We start from the raw sequence: 17,145 nt of genomic DNA, 5'->3' as shown, positions 1-17,145 counted from the left end.
AGCATGTGCGTGTGGAAACACTTTTCTTTTTCATGATAAAATTGCAGTGATGATGAAACTTCATTTAAATTTTAAATTTAAAAATTTGATCCCAGATTTTGGAGCAATCTAATGTGGATTGGCAACTTCATTGGGACTGTTTGTTGGTGTAGACCATGGTTGGTTGTTCACATAATGAAGAAAGCAGCACTGCAAAGACACATAAGAGTCCAAGGGACACGTTTCGTACCCTGTGAAAAGTGGGATGCACATATGTATATGAAGCTGACTTCATTGTTCACTCTCTGTTGCCTACTGCATCAGTGGAGGTGACACTGCAGTTCACAAACTGAATAATTTTGGTGAAAAATTTGGTCTTTGTGGCCTCCCCGGGCCTGGTCACAGTTTGTTACTCCACCTGCAGCATCCATCTGTGAGGGCCCTCCGACACCGTGGCTCAAGGTGCAAAGACAACCTACTCACTGACAGAACCCCGAAACCCTTCTTCAATCTTGGTGATGTCGCTGCCTCATTCACTGACAAAACCTGGGGGAAAGTCAGAGACGGTGTCGCTCCACTTCAGCGCTCTCTCGGCATCAGAGGACAAGTGTCTAATGTTGAACATTTAGGGGGGTTCCCTCTGAGCTCTAGAATCCTCCAGAGAGCATCTTCTCTGATTGGGAAACCTTAAAAACAGTGTCACTGAATGAGATTGCAAGAATAGCTTGAGGTCATTCCACGAAAACCTGTGCCATTTACACTTTGCATTAAAAAAAACATGAACGCTTAGACCAAAAATCGCCACAACGTCCTGTACAGGTGAGGCACAAGGGGAGGACAAGAATCATGCAATTCTCCTTCTGTTTAAAAAAATGTTGGTATAACAGCTACGACATAATTTTAGTAATAATATGAACAGAATTACTGTTTACAGAACTGAAGTTCTGAATTTGGGGGCTACGGTGGGACCTTCTGGACAAGGAGAAACTGGTCTCTTCTTGGAAAAAAAAAGTGATATTTATTTTAACAATGACATTGAAGCATGTCCGTGAATGTCAAATGGCTTTTAAGACAGTTTTCTTTTTCATATTCATGATAAAATTGCAGTGACAATGAAACTTAATTTAAAACAGGCTTAAATTTGACCCCAGATTTTGGGGAATTCCAATGTGGTATGACAACATCATTGAGGCTGGAAAAACAAGGTGGAAAAGTGCCACTGTTGAGCCACTCCACTTTCCTTTTATCAGCAGTTCATAGATAGACAACCACTCGCACAGACTCATGGAGAGTTTAGAGTCACTTATCTAATCGAAGTTTTTGCACTGTGGGAGGAAACCTGAGTGCCCAGAGGAAACCCATGGGGAGAACATAGATGTGCACATGCTCCCACCTGCGTTTGTGATGGACGTCAATAAAAGTAAGTGAATTGCCATCAGTATTTTGTACCAAGTTATGATCCCTTTTCCAATGCACACATTAATAACTAAATACGTCCAGACAGCTGAGTTGGTGATCCTCCTGTCAACAACCCCAGCTTCATCTGGAAATGCCAGCGCAGGACTCCCCCCTCCCGTCATTTACAAGTGGGGGAGTAGAGAAGCAAGCGCAGCTTCCCAAGCTCAAGCTTAGCAGAAGTGTGGAAGGGCAGGGATCTCCAGAAGACTCGAAAACAGTCACCGTATTTGACTGAGCTGGTCATGCTACACAGACCGGTTTAATATAAATGTCTTTTGTCGCGCTTGAGAAGAGCAGAAGTGAAACTGAGCAGGGGGAGATCGATGAGTCATTAGTCACCAATACTCAAAAAAAAAAAATCCCCCTGTTCTGTGATCTCACATGTGAATTACAGAGAAGAGGCTTCGAGGTGTCAGGTGTGAGAGTAGACAGGCGTAACAGGGCCGGGTCGTGGGATCGTTCAGCACAAGTCCCGCCTCTCGCCACTTAAATACACAGAGACAAGCAGCCGGCGTGTTTTCACTCAGCCAAACCGCAGCCAACTCAAATCTCACCGGCAGCGAAACGGTTAATTTGCACTTCATGATCACTCTTCCTCCTCGCTGGGTGTTGTTTCTGGCAGGTTCCTGTGTCAACGTCCAACAAGAGGTGTGGGACGGCACCGGAGGAACGCCCGTCTTCCCTCACGCAGCAGCCCTTGTTTACATGTGTTTGTTAGGTTTGCTTCACGTGTCCTCGGGCTGTTATCCTTCGTACACATTCTTGGCATAAGCAATTGTTTTATAATTCCAGCCTGGAGCGGCACTTGACCCTTGTTTCTGCTGCTACATGTGCAAACACAGACATGGAGGAGGAAGAACGATTACGATGATACATTTACAGCTGCGGCCTGTGAAATCGATGTCAGACAAAACCCTTGAGTTCTCCATCACCATTGACAGCAACAGAGTTTCTAAAGCGTTAAAGACAAAATGCTAACTAAGTTTGATCTATTTGAGGCTGGAACGAAAAGTTGTCATTCGATCAGAGTTTATGCTGATAAGTGGACATTATCTGACCTTGTGTTTCGCTCTAACCTTGACCAAACTATGGATATAACTGCACATTCTGTGAAAACAGGAACCCTCAGTTGCTTCCAGTTGTTGTGGCTTCCCGGAGCATAGACATTCACTTGGAGCAGCTGCCACTGGCACCTGAACAGGGCTGAAACTCCCACCACCACGTATCTCTGTCGAACTGACCTGGGCAAAGTGCGGCCCGGGGGCCGTATGCGGCTTTTTACCTGTGTTTGTGCGGCCCTCATGAGGTCCGACTAAAACTATACAACTGATAAGTAGTCATGTTTTGTCCGGTTTCTTTTTTACCATTACTATTTCAACAGTATTTCAGATACAGTGAGTATTTTTTGTTCCTTTAAATATACTGAAAGAAAATTGAAAATATTTTTAAAATTAATTTAATTTTAATATTTCATTGATATTTGTGCTATAGTTTTATTATTATTTATATTCGACTGAAATTGCGTATTAAATGGAATATTTTTATAGGTTTCATGCCTTATTTGCACTTCTTCCAATATCCAATTGAATCTTTAATGGTTCATTTTGTCTTTGTTCACTTAAGATTTTTTTTTGTCAGGTTTCTTAGTCATCGCAGACTTTCTTTTGGCATGGCGGCCCCTTATAACAGTCACAGTTTATAATGTGGACCTTTAGGAAGTGTAACTGCCCACCTCTGATGTAGGAGCTCTGTTCCTCTGTGTTTTGTCACCAAACTTAGGCACCATCCTTGTGTCCGAAGGTCTGTTCCAAAGCTTCCTTTGTTTCACAACACAGTGTCGCGTAAGGCATTTCTCCAACATCCACCACGAAGAGCAGCCTCACAACTGAGTTCTCTGCTCCGGCTCTTGAAACATCGTGCTTCTGACCTGCTCCAGGTTGGTTTTGGGAAGGTTTTACTCAGCAGTGGTTCAATGTAAAGCTGCTCAGGACACTGAAGGTTTGGAAAATGTGTGTACCTTATATAAACTACCTCCTAAGCTCAACACTGATTGTCCATCTCCAACATGTTCAAGTGTTTTCTTGAAACCCGTGAATGAAATGTCATGTTGATTTAGCGCTCAGGTGTGGTCTGAAGGCTGATTTCAGAACAATGAAATTGCCTGGAGGCTAAAAATGTTTGCCTGTCGGGAGCGTTGCGAATGTGATGATGTGTTTTAACCATTCGCTGCTTCAATCCTCCAACTGAATTTTCAACAAAAGCTGCCACAGATGAAAACATTAAGAGTTGTTTTGCAATGCTGCAAGACAAAGATGCCAAAGTTGGGACTAGACAGTGTGTCCCATTTCAGATCAGCAGATTTTCCTCTCGCACCAGTGTTAGTCTTTTATTTACCACCCTCGGCATCGCCACATCAATTACCAAAACCAAGTGGGAGAAGGCGCAGCACACGTGCACCCTGGAATAGCTTCGGTGACGCACCCCTCTGGTCACACAGCGCCAGCTCAGTGGGCCTTTTCACGACTCTGTTTCACCATCTTTCCACCTTCTCCTGCTGAAGCCCTTCCACTTCTCTCCTCCTTATGTTCCAACAACACTTCGCCCACAACACAAGAGCATGTTTGCACAAGAGATCAGCATTAGTAACACAACTTACAAGCTATGTCAGGTTTATTTTTACAGGCAGTAAAATCCCACACGGGAGCGATGACTTCACTGGCGCTCTGATTAGTGCTTCGACGTGAGGAGTGGGTGTGGGGGTGGGAGGCTCAGCCAAAATCTCTTCCCCTCGCACCGCTCCCAGGCATCTACAGCCTACATCCAAACACAAAAACAACAAGCTTAAAAATAATGGCAATAAATTAGATGGGATTTGTTACTATGAATTCATTAAAAAAAACTCAGCAAAGACAGTTTTATGAATTATGACATCCTTTACTTAAACAATTTGGAGTACCGGATGAAAAGTGGGTCACATGTCGCCTCCTCAGTGTTGGCGGTTTTGAGCAGCATTTTTTTTTTTGGTTGGAATCTGTATTTTAATTAAATAAACCAACGTCTGCAGGAGCTCGACCACTGGAGTTTGTGGCGTGTGAGTGAGTGTGGGGGCGTGTGTATCCGCATGTGCGGGTTTATGACTCGATCTGAGTCACGGCCAGGCCCCCCAGTGCCCAGCCGGGGCAAAGAAGTGTGTTTGTGTGTTTATATATATGTGTGTGTGTGTGTGTGTGTGTGTGTGTGCTTGACCCAAAACGAACGCCTGATTCTAATGACTCAAAAACATGACTTTGTCCCAAACTGACTTCTTTATCTTGTTCAAAGTCAAATGTTTTGTGATTTCTTTCTCTGACAAAAGTGTCTTTCCGAAATGAGCATTGAAGCCATTGGTAGTACGGCAGTACTAGTGTGGGTGTCCTCTGGGCACTCAGGTTTACTCCCACTGTCGAGAAGAAGGTGCTAATTGAAACTGGTCAGAGGTGTTAGTGTGTGTGAGAGAGTTCCACCTAGGGCCCTGTACACACACACACACACACATATATATATATATATATATATATATATATATATATATATATATATATATATATATATATATATATATATATATATATATATATATATATATATATATTCTTGTTTACCTTCATATATATTTTACCTTCTTCATCATGCATTACAATTTCAATTCTAAATACAAATATATTTTCTTGTCTCTCCAAATTTATTAACAGAAGAAATTGAAATAAATACCTTAAAAGTGTGTCATGGTTATATGTATATGTTTCCCTGAAGTCCTGAGACAAAAATATTCAAATATTTCTGATTTATATTGACGATATAGAGTAAGGAGTAAAGTGTATATAGAATTAAATAACATGTTATCAAAAACATATTTTAGTAATATAATGTCTGGGCATAACATTTTCTCACTTATAATGTTTAAGTAACAAAATGTAAGTTACTTTTAAGACTAGTTTCTTTAGTCCTCGTGTCTTTGGACAGCGGGAGGAAACCAGAGGAAGCCCTCACTAGAAATGGAAAACGCTGAAATGACCCTAACCAAAGCCTGGAGTCATCTCAAGCTGGACATGCAGCACTGACTACACCACTGCGCTGCCTCCAAATACACAATAGAGTAAGACAATGCGGAACCTTGATGTCTGACAAACATTCATGTCTACATACAGAAATATATGAGACCTGAAGCATCAGAGCAGCAGTGGGGATGATGAGTCATCATTATTCTCTAAGATCCAGTGGTACTTGGCTGTGAAAAGCTTTTGCGAGGGAGTTTCCAGACCATTAAAGCCGGGGTTCTCAACGTCCGAGCTGAAGTCGAGGACCCTCACGGTCGTGTCGCGTCACCATCGGAATGCTTCTTTCAAATTAGTCACAGTCCTCCTTGGACTCTGGAATCTTTTCAATTCAGCGTCAATTCAGAAACGTTATTCTTGTATCATTCGCTCCTTACGTCGATGCAGGAGAGTCGTGAAATCACTTATCCATCACACTGGTTCATTGTCGTCATTGACTGAGTCAGTGTGTGAGGGAAACCGCTGAAGAAAGTGAGGGATTGTTGTTTTCCACTGTTTCAAAGCAAAAAAGATTCCTGGCATCATCGTGGTCAATTACACACACAGCGTTTCCCAATATGGGTCGGAACACTGTGATTAAATGTTTGATCAACGCCAGCAGCTCTTGCCAAGGCAGTTAAAGAAGGTAATGAGGAGGTATTGGTGAGTGAGGCTTATTGAGCTCTCACCACAGTGTGTGTAAGGCATCACAGAAGGTGTGTGAAGACAAACAGTCCACTCACAGGACTCAGGGAGGGTATTTGCTCCACGTAGAGACGGTGGAAAATGAAGCGTCTGGAACTAAAAAGGGGGCCGTTTCAAAGTGTTCCAGTGACTCACCGCTCCTTCTCCTGACTTTACGGGAAGGGAATGTGTTTTTGATTTTTCAGGATGTTTGATTCCCTCCTTCTGAGGAGGGTTGGTCGATATTTCTGTGTCTGCTGGTGTCTAAAGTCTAAACTTCGGGTGAGATAGACTAAATTATATCGGTGAGTAACAGCTCGAGTCTGAAATTATTATTATGTTTTTAGCCTCTGTAGAACCAGGTGCCAAAAGTAGCGCTGAAAGTAAAGACATTTTGCTGCAACAGTGCGTCTTAGCTATAAATATATCACTGAATGGAGCCACTTTTTGAGGCATGAGCAGCAGAGCTGAGTATCTGGGTTGTACCCTTTGAAGCTAAATCAAATCAAAGACCTTATTCCGCTGTTTTTATTGACCTTTGCTTTGAGCTTCTGCCAACCCCTGGCCATGTTGCGGTGATGAGTAGGTGCCGACGACCTGCCTCTCAATGGACGACCAAGCCTTACCATCACAGGCAAACGTGTAAGGAAAAGGAAACAATATGTTCCGTTCTATATGGTGTAACCAGAGGCCGTCTATCTATGCCTCTATATTTGGTAGCAGAAAGGTATGGCCTGACTGGGATGACATGCCACATTAGTGCGCAACCTTGCTGCTATCCACAAGAGGAGCAGGTGCCATGTGGGTCCTCCACATGGCACGGCGCCCCCTCTTGGTAAATATAATTGTTTAAATTTACAGTAAGACTTGTTTCAGCACATTGTAAACAAGACTTGATCCAAAAACTTTTTTTGGCTATTTGAAACAGAAAGAATGATGGATGTATTTTAGCTTTTTATCACCAAAGCCATTCGATGTAATGGTATCATGATGATGTTTATACAATCATCTACCAGAGTGTATTTCATTTATTGACTCACTTGCCTTTACATCCAACATTTTTTAGCATCATGGTCTTCTTGTCATGCCCTGGAAATACAATGGCTCAGCGCCATTCAACCTCAAAACTGAAGTGTTGGCACCAAAACAGGGTGACAAGCAACTGGAGAATCTGAATGTGGCAGGAGAAGTGGATGCACCCTTTAGCACCAATTCTTCTCATGCAGTGTATTTCAGTCGACAGGACATGTTTCCAGCCTGAGCCTCTTTCTGTTGACTCATAACAATATAATACTGTGTAAATGTGTCCGACTCTTGACAAAGGTTTATATGTTTCACCTTGTTTTCTCCTAACTTTCTTCTAGTTTGTCTCACATGCCTTCAAACATCAAAGAGCAGAATGTGCCTGTGGTCTGGTGCTCTTGCAGTCGCTCAGAGGAGGCGAGGGAGTTCGGCTTTCAGAAAAAACACTGAAACCACACAGATGTGCCGACACGTAGGTACGTGACAGCGTGAGGTGGTAGTCTTTTGAGGGGCAAAACACCCTCCACATAACCTAGTACCTTTTCCAGTTGATCCGAAAGTCGCACTGCAACGTACAGAGAAACTTCAAATGTGTCACAACGGTGATGTGCCTTTTGCCGCCACAAATTTGAAGGCATAAACATGAAGCACTACTTGCTAAAGGCCTTTCAAATTGTCGCCCAGAATCGTGGGGCAGACTTTAACTATAGTTCAGTGAGAAACGGTATCCACCACCAGTCTTTTCCAGTGACTTGTCAAGTAAATTAAGATATACTTGGTGCAGGTTTGAACAACGAGGCAGGGTTCCAGCACAAGAGGGGTAACCAATTCAGAGGTCAAGTCATGAAAATGTAGTGGCAAAAAAACTAAAAGGAAAACGTTGATAGACGAAGGAGCCATTAAAGCAGGTGGTGCTGCTAAAACGCTGTTTGTTTTGGGAGAAAAAGATACTTGCAGAAGTGCAAAACATGCAGATGAAGATGGTCTTTTACATAGAACGTTTCCCCTCGGGTTGTTTATATGGCACTTATTTACAGTGTTCTGCAACACGGTGAACAAACATGCATTTGCAAACACAAATATGGAAATACAAAAACCTAACATGAAATAAAAATCCATCATTCCATGTATATTTGAGCGGCCCTGTCCAAACTAGGGCTTGCATGTGTTCAAATAGCCAGTGTCAACAGCACTGGCCTAATGCAAACAGATGCTTTTGTTGCCGTGTGTTACGTTTCTGATGTCGGACTGGTTTAGAATTGTTGCTGAAGAAGAGATCAAGAGAAGAAAATTGGGTCTCACTGAGGGCTGTGAGGGTGGATGAACTTCCTTAATACCTGACATCATGATGTGATGGAAGATTGATAGTGTTCCACTGTTTTATCGGACACAACCGGTCTCTTCCTTCAGGAGAGCAGAATATTTGTTGCATGGTGAACGTGGCCATTTTTTTAAATGATGTTATGGTGAACAAGGTCATTTTTGAAAATGTTGTAACTTTTCACTTTAACTGAGTTTATTGACCTGAGTTCATTGGTGTTTGCCTCGAAGGCCACAGCCTGGGAAGCAACTGCTAATAGCCTCCCAAATGGGCTTGCCTCAGAAATTACAACTTTCATACTATTTTAGGTACGAAAATGCGGTTTTAGGCCCAATATCTAATTGAAAAATTGATTCCCGATACTGAGTGAAATATTGTGTGATAAAATCTGTGATATATCCCCCCTTTCAAAGACCAGTGCCATCCAGCAGAGACTCAAATCTCTCTGTGTAAAGGGAGCCAGGTCACCTTCAGTCCGGGTGAGGTTTAAAGCCGACCACATGGTCAGAACTAAAGCTCTGGGGAGACCCTTGGCTCAGAGTCCAGTCATCTTTCATGACACTATTTAAAATTCTTGAACTAGTTTTAGTCGCCATTCTCCCCGCTCTCTTTTCACTCTTAGTAGTAGTGAGAGAAGTACTACGAAGCAGTGCACTCATCTCCGGAGAGCTCGCTCTTGGCAGTAATGGCTGTCTTGTTGCTGTTGTCAATCAAAACCAGACGGGCTTCCTTGGAAACTTGGCCTATTTGTGTTAGTCTTGAGTTGGGTTTTTCCAGCCTGAGGTGGCTATTTTGGGCAGATAAATACAATGCTGAGTGTGTGTGTGTGTGTGTGTGTGTGTGAGGGGTGAGATCACCACTTCGAGCTCCTGCACAACAAAACAACAGGCAAGACAAAACAGGACGATTGGAAGTGGAAAAAAGTAAAGACCGTTGCTGCCTGCCCTGAGGCCCGATATCGAGAGATGGCGTGCCCCGCGAAGCCCGGGTCTTCGGTCCAACAATTTCCTAGTGAAGTAATACTTGTAATTGAGAGTCTCTGATAGCAAACAGACATCTGTAATAACACAGCAGAGCATGTTGATTGGTTGTTTATGTGAGAGTCTGGGGAAAAAACTGTTCATGAGTTCAGTGATTTTTGGGCCTCGGACAGCTCACTCACTTTTATTTATCTGTCTGTCTGACTGCCTCAGTGTTTGTCTGTGTGTCTGTGTTTTGACACTGGGAATGACTTACACTGCACTTTGTCTGATCTACGAGCGCGGGATGTGAGTGGGTGTGTGTTGTCACGTACACTCATGTCTGGCTGTCTATATTTGTGTGTGTGTGTGTGTGTGTGTGTGTGTGAGAGAGAGAGAGTGTGTGTGTGAGAAACCTTTTATTGCCTTGCGGTTGTCTGCGGTTCCAGCCAGGTGTGGCAGTGGTCAGACGTGCGATTGGCTGTGCTCGCAGGTATGACACCTCTGTGAACTCCAGACAACAACAGAGCGTCTCTCCTTTCGCCCAACACTCGTACGTGCCGCAGGTTTGAGCGGAACATTCATCGCAATGACCAGCGTTTTTATTTTTACATGTATTTTACTGAGTATTTGACTTATTCATGAGTAACCAACCAAGCTATACATGTTGGTAGACTTCTATGTGTTGTCTTTACAACAGAGAGACTCGCGTCAATCGAACGGCCGCATCAGAAATTTGCGTGCGACTCACATGCAGCTGGAGTTTCTTAAGGAGCGAGTGGGTGTTGTGCAGTAAAATGAGGTCATCATTTCTGGTGATTTATGTGACACATACTATTAGTTACACTATTCTGACTTCGCCAATGTCTTGGCTGACGGCATGAATAATGCATGTCCCCACACAAACATGACATCCTCCCTCTAATGCCTTTTTTTAAAAGTTTGCTTCATTATTACTGACCGCTGTCATCATGAGGTAAGGGGTTGTTTATAAGTTCGCCCCACTTTTCTCCCCTCTGCCAGCCTCTATGCTGCGCCACGTGTGAGCGCGGTTTAGTGTGTGCAGATGTGTGTCTCAGGCAATTTTTTGATGGTGACCGCCGAACTAAACTGTTGCGAGTCCAACACTGAGACGTGCATCTGTCCTACAGATGACTAATGGTCATGGACGGGTGGCAGATCGCAGCCCAGATGTGCTTTTGACAGCCAGACATTTCACCCCGTAAGAAGCTCCGAGTCAAGCTGGAGGACGGCAGTTTTCCTCAGCAAGGTCAATGTGGCCAGCAGACCGGCACGAGCAAAGGGGGCCGCATGACTGGGAGAGGGTTCGGAGGCAGGGGAAGGAGGCGGGGGTAGGAGGACAGTCCTTACTGTCAGCCTCCATCAGGGACCCCGATGGTGACATGGAAGGAGGCAAGGAGGGAGAATAATGGGAGGAGGAGTAGAGGTCAGGGCCGCGAGGCGCCACTTAAACAAGTACCCTTGTTTGTTGCTCCCCAAACCATCTGTCCTCGAAGCAGATGTGCGGCCCTGCAACTGGAGGAGTGGTGATGTCACGGTGGAATTCTCTCAGTTTGCCTGCTCAAATTTGATAACATTTTTCAAGATGTCACATGCCTGATCTGGCATGTTTCAAATGTAGAAACTCCTGTTCCACAGGAGATGTGACGGCAAACCAACTTCAGCATGGCATGTTTTTCTGCTCAGTGGTCGCACACAAGTCAAGTGGTGAAAATTACGGAGCCTCTCATTCAGTCTTTGTTTTGTCACTTCTGTTCTGTGGCAAGTCAGTGACTGCAAAAAATAAATAAATAACCAAAAGAACAGAGCAAGGCATCATTTGAAGTTGCCATCGTGCACATAATTCTGATCTCATGAAAACTTGTAAAATCCAACTAAATTTGCAGGTTGTTTTGCATGTTTAAAATCTCAAAGTTATTCCTTACTTTTCATAACATAAAGTCAATAATGTAAGGATCAGTACAAAGTGGAACCCGAGTGCGTGTGGCTCCCTGGAGCTCAGACAGCCCTGGACAGGGGGACGTGCACCACTTGCATAGCCACACTAGGCACCAGCCCCTTTTCCCTGCCAGAGAAAAGTGGCCCCGCTGTCGCCCGTTCTTTCCCTTCGTTTTTAAAATACAGAGAGAAATATTCTGTAGTGTTTCAGCAATCCCCTGAGTCCACGGTTTGTCCCCCTATAATAGCTTTACTAAATGCAGCACCAGATGGAAATGAATCCATCTCTCCCAATTCTCCTTTGTGGCTGGCAGCTTAAAATATAAAAATATAATAAAACAATAAATAGGAGAAAAAAAGAAAAACAGTGGCGTACTATATATATATATATATATATATATATATATATATATATATATATATATATATATATATATGTGCGACTCATGCTTGTCATTACTTCTCTCTCTCTCTACATATATATATATATATATATATATGTAGTAATGACAAAGAGCCAATCACAGTTTTTAATGAAGAAATGTTGGAACTTATTTAACAGCAATTTAAGATTGTGATGAGTCAAGCATTAACTGCACCACACTTACGTATAATTACAGTCTCTGCTAGACGGGGAAAATAACACACCTTCTCCGTGTGGAAACAGATTTTAACAAGGCAAACATGTTTTGCGGCAACAGTTGTGGACGGTGTAAACACGAGCGGGTCATTTTGCTGACAGAGGAATGGCTAGCGAGAGGGCGGCGGAACGATCAGCAAGGATCAGTTATCGGTTTCTAAAAACCTCCATAAATAGCAAAAGCCCAGAAATATTGAGCTCTAAATCAACAGTGCAATGGTAGTGGCGAACCAATTCACTGTCGAGAATAAATTCATTTTTGCCAACAGGTGGACTGTGAATGCTACATAGCGTTCTTGCAATGCCATGTTTTCTGTGCTCATAAAGGTGCTCATAAATGTCCCCTTTTTCGATCAAGTAACCATATAAATACATTTCAATACAGGAGTGTTCATACTTGTTTGAGAATGGATCTTTATTCTCACAGAATGTTATACAAAATGCAGCTAACAGCATCATTTTTAATTCTCCTTACTCCTTACATGGGTCACATGATCTCAACTGGTTTACCAGCATAAATACATACAATATCCCTTTCAAAAACTGCATCCGTATTCTGTCACGAGTTCCATATTTTTGTCTTGGCTCCCTCTTAAATCATCCCAGATTAAAATGATTTGGATATTAGCTTTGAAAGTAAAACACATACACACATTTCTGTGTATATATCAGGTGTTAAGGTGTTACTTGTGTACAAATAAGACTCTCAGGGTCTTCATATCAAAGACTTTCCTCCTCCACCCCCGGCTGTTCACTGCTGCCAACACGGGGATCCACTTAGCCCGTGGCCCCCGTAAAATCAGATTTAAATATTAGCGCTTTGGAAGCACATCTGACACTGTTTGTTTATTAGTTAAATATATCACTTGGCTCAAGTGGTTTTACCTGAACTGGATGCCAATCCGGTCGTGAGACACATCCAATTGTCACACAGGGTTTGGTGGAGTCACACATACACACACATCTTAGTGAGGACATACATTGCTTTCTCCAGCCTCTCATCCTTAACTTAACCATACGAAACACATGGCCAACCTTAACCAAGACTCTGAACCAAACAGAAAACCAATTATAATGACCCAGTTGTTTTGAAGTTTTCACCCTCAAAACTCTACGCGGACCTCATAAAGCAAAATGTCCTGATAACATCAGTGCCCTCTCAAAGATTGGCCCCCACAAGACCATTAATAGATGTACACCCCTGCACCATCGCGTCTTTGTACTGCGGCGTGTCCTTGTGTCTGTAAGAAGTCGTCCATTCATTATGAATCTGATAAGAGTTGAAGAAGTTATTTAAACAAACCCTAATCAGTGACACGGAACCAAAATACGCCAGTGTGTCTGATAGGCAGATACAACCAGTCAGTTCACATGCACATGAACTAGAACTAGACAAACAAGTCCTGTACTCTCCCAGAACAAGGGTGTGGTGGACACGGAGAGCGTGCACACATACAAGCACAAGCACCCCTCCATACACACACACACACACACACACACCCCAGGGCAAAAATGGAAGTGCATTGTGTTCAGTGAGAATAAACAGTGCGTGTTTACTTGATTGTGTTTGACGCAGTGCTCAAATATTGAGCAAACATGCACTAGGACTCTTGAGGAGTTTGTGTGAAGTGTGTTTTTGAGGGGAAAAAAAAACACAGTCAACATTAGCTGACTTTAACATACTCTTTTCCTTTGACAGTTGTTGTTCCCAGGGCTCCCCAAGCTTGAAGTGGGGTTTGGATCCCCAACACAGGTGAGTGCTCCATCACAATCGTGTAAGTCAGTTCCCTGCCTTCTGTACTGAAAGAGGAGCTGCCTATGTTGCTGACTCGGCTGCCATCTGTCATCACCGTGAAGCCCTCTCACACTGAGAGTGAGAGTCTGTGTGAGAAAATGTCAGGAATGAACTGTAAATAAACTCGAGAAGTGAAAGTGAGGCTCAGTGGGGCTGGACTGGTGAAAAATTGAAACCATTTTTTTTGTAGTTTTGTGTTTTTGTGTGTCTAACGGTAGTATCATTCCCTAGTACTAATATTTGCCTGGATTCATTTTGGCGACAAGTTCTTTAAGAATCAACCGGAAACCTTTTATTTCAAAAAGGGCTGTCAATAGTTTCAAAATGAACTTGTGATTAATCGCAAATTAATGCATTGATCAAACTGCATAGTTAACGGTACATTTAGAAAAGATTCAAAGTGTGAATAATTGGCGATTAATCACTAGTTAACTTTATTAACAACCCTAATTTCTTCCTACATTGGGCCGATCCATCACACAGGCCTCTCTGACTGTTTCAATCTGCAGCACTGAAACTCTGCCGACATTATCATTGTGGTGATAATAATAAACAACAATTAACAATTCTTGCTTTGTATCTGCAGATGAAAGGGGCTTTTATATTGACACGCACACACAGGTTTGTCACCCTCTTTGTTGGGCCCGCTCTTTGGTTTCCCCCAGCTCTATCCCCTGAACCTAACCCTCCAATACAAATGGCTAACCTTAACCAGGACTCTGAACCAAATGTACACCATATTATTTTTACCTGTTTGTAAGACTTTGGCCCCACAAGGAGTTGTGTTCCCCAAAATCGGTCCTCACCAGGACAGATAAGCATAAACACGCACACAGGCTCACACACTAACTGGCATTTACGTAACCCCGTCCCACCTCGAGAGCGAAAGCCACTGCCCTGAAAACGGAACATTTCCCACGCCTCCTTTATCTTCAATGTCCATCGCACAAACAGAACCATCAAAACAACATGCAGATGAGAGACTCATCACTCGCCACACAAGACTTCCAGAGAAACCCAGTCGCTCTTCTCTGAATCCCTCCTCCACACTTGTGTTTTCACACTTAATGACGAATTTGAAAACCACGTTTCCTGTCAAGTCTAATGACAGACTGAAGCTCTAACGTCTATCTTCAAACCAGGAACGCTTCAGACCAAATTCGATACGTGAAGTGACCAGCAGAAGTGCGCTGCTGGAAAGTGGTTGCGTTGCTTTTGCTTTTGTTTTCATGTACCTGATGTACGCACAAAACTTTATTGTTCATAAAAATATATATAAGACTTTTAATATGTGCAATAATAAAGGGAGCATAGACTGTAGTTCAGAACATCGAGTTCTGTAAAAACACCATCCAATACGTTTGACCCGTTCAAGACAACACAAGATCACCCACCCTGCCTTTGATACAAGAATATTAGTGCCACCGTTTCTTGTTGCTAATGGTGGAAGAAACAGAGATCTGAATGATCAGCTGCCCCAACATAAAACATTTCGATAGGCTCAGTCTGATTCCCACAGTACGTTTCTCATATGTGTCCATTTTCTGTCGCAACACTGAATCCTTCCTAAACTCAACTGAAGTCAGCACGAAAATGAAACTCATTCAGCCACGAGAGGCACACGGCTTCACTTCCTTTGTTTGAGAGGCCAGTCATGGTAATTCTCAGCATGCCATCTTGCTCACAGGCTCATGAAGCGGAACATGAAAATGACTCTCCAAGCAACATTTGGAAGTGACTTCATTCAACCCTCTGTGTGAGGCGCAGTAGCAGAAATCAGGTTCACCAGGTGGCAGAAACCTGCAAATGCAGGTGGCACTTCATTTGCTGTCTGCCACATGAGGAAACGAAGGAGCGAGGGCACACAGATGTAGATGTAGATGTAGATCATAAATCTGGCTTCAAGTTTTATGATTATGACAAAAAAATCGATTGCAGAAAATATATAATAATGTTTTTTTTAATGCATTGTATATTTTAGTATCATATCAAATCACATGCACAAAATAAATTTGGATTTTTAAATGACAAAGTACAAAAAAATTATAATATTTTTAATTCTAATTGACTTGTGACATAGAAACTATATTTTTGATATGTCAACTCTTAAAACTGTGGTAATCTAGAGCTGCCAAATCAGAAATATTCAGCTCATTGTGCTAGGTCAGTAAACTAGCAAGTGGAGATTTTAAATGCCAGAATTTAAGCAAAACAAAACTTTTCTATTTGTTACATGGAAAAGATGGTGGTTGGTTATACTGACCCACCTCAGCTGTGTGTTGAGATGCCTGGTGTTATTATTCGCTGGTGAATTTCTTTCATCATTTAACCGTATTTAGTAGTTGGTTAGAAACGTTATGTGTGACCCCTGATAAAAAGATAAAAGCCCGGCAGTAAATGTGCCCCAGTCAGCAGGACGCCTCTTCAACGGGGACCAGGATCAGCTGAACCATCAGCGACTCTCCACATTGTCCCGTTCGACTCCACAGACCAGGAGCAGCAAGGCAGGTCAGAGGGCTATTGCGGTTGGAATTCACTCCGTTTGGAATGTCGGACAAGAAGAGTGACAATAGTGGTGGAGCCCTGACTCTGGAGGTAAAACTGTCAGACCTTTGAAAATGTGGATTCTCAGTTTTTATTTCTGTTTTCATTTAAGGGAGGTGACTCAAAATCCAAATGGGAAGAGGAGGAAGAAAAGCTTCTGATAGCATGGCAGAGCATGGTGAGACACTTCCTACATTAAGAGGATGTTCTTCCAAGTTCAAAGTTCAGACACAAGCCTTTTTGAAATGTGCCTGCAGGAAACTCATGCACTTATGGAAATCATACAAAATCCACTTACAAAGGACACAAATCCATGACAGGAACTTTACTTATGCAAACATTTGCTGTATAAGAGAGGTGTGTTTTTCCAATAAATCTCCATCTTACGTCCCTATATAGGGAATCGTCTTCTGCGTATAGAAGGGCACCGTTGAGATTTTTTTCTCTTAATCTTGTTCATATAGATCTTGGTATTTCTCCTATTATTTGCTGCCTCTTTCTATTATTTATTGCACTTTAAATGCGGTCACGATTCTGGTCATATTTTTACCCAATGTGATTGCCATTCATCTATTTTATTTAAATCATTCAAATATATTTTCAAGCATTTGAAATTGTATTGATTGGGTGGATCTCAACTGGACAGTAGAAGGCAGTCCTCGCAAACACAACACACACGTACACAATAAGAATAGCAGTTTCAACTCAGC

This window comes from Synchiropus splendidus, chromosome 2 (genome assembly GCF_027744825.2).
Source record: "Synchiropus splendidus isolate RoL2022-P1 chromosome 2, RoL_Sspl_1.0, whole genome shotgun sequence".
Taxonomy (NCBI): Eukaryota; Metazoa; Chordata; class Actinopteri; order Syngnathiformes; family Callionymidae; genus Synchiropus; species Synchiropus splendidus.
Note: the sequence above shows the minus strand (reverse complement) of the source record.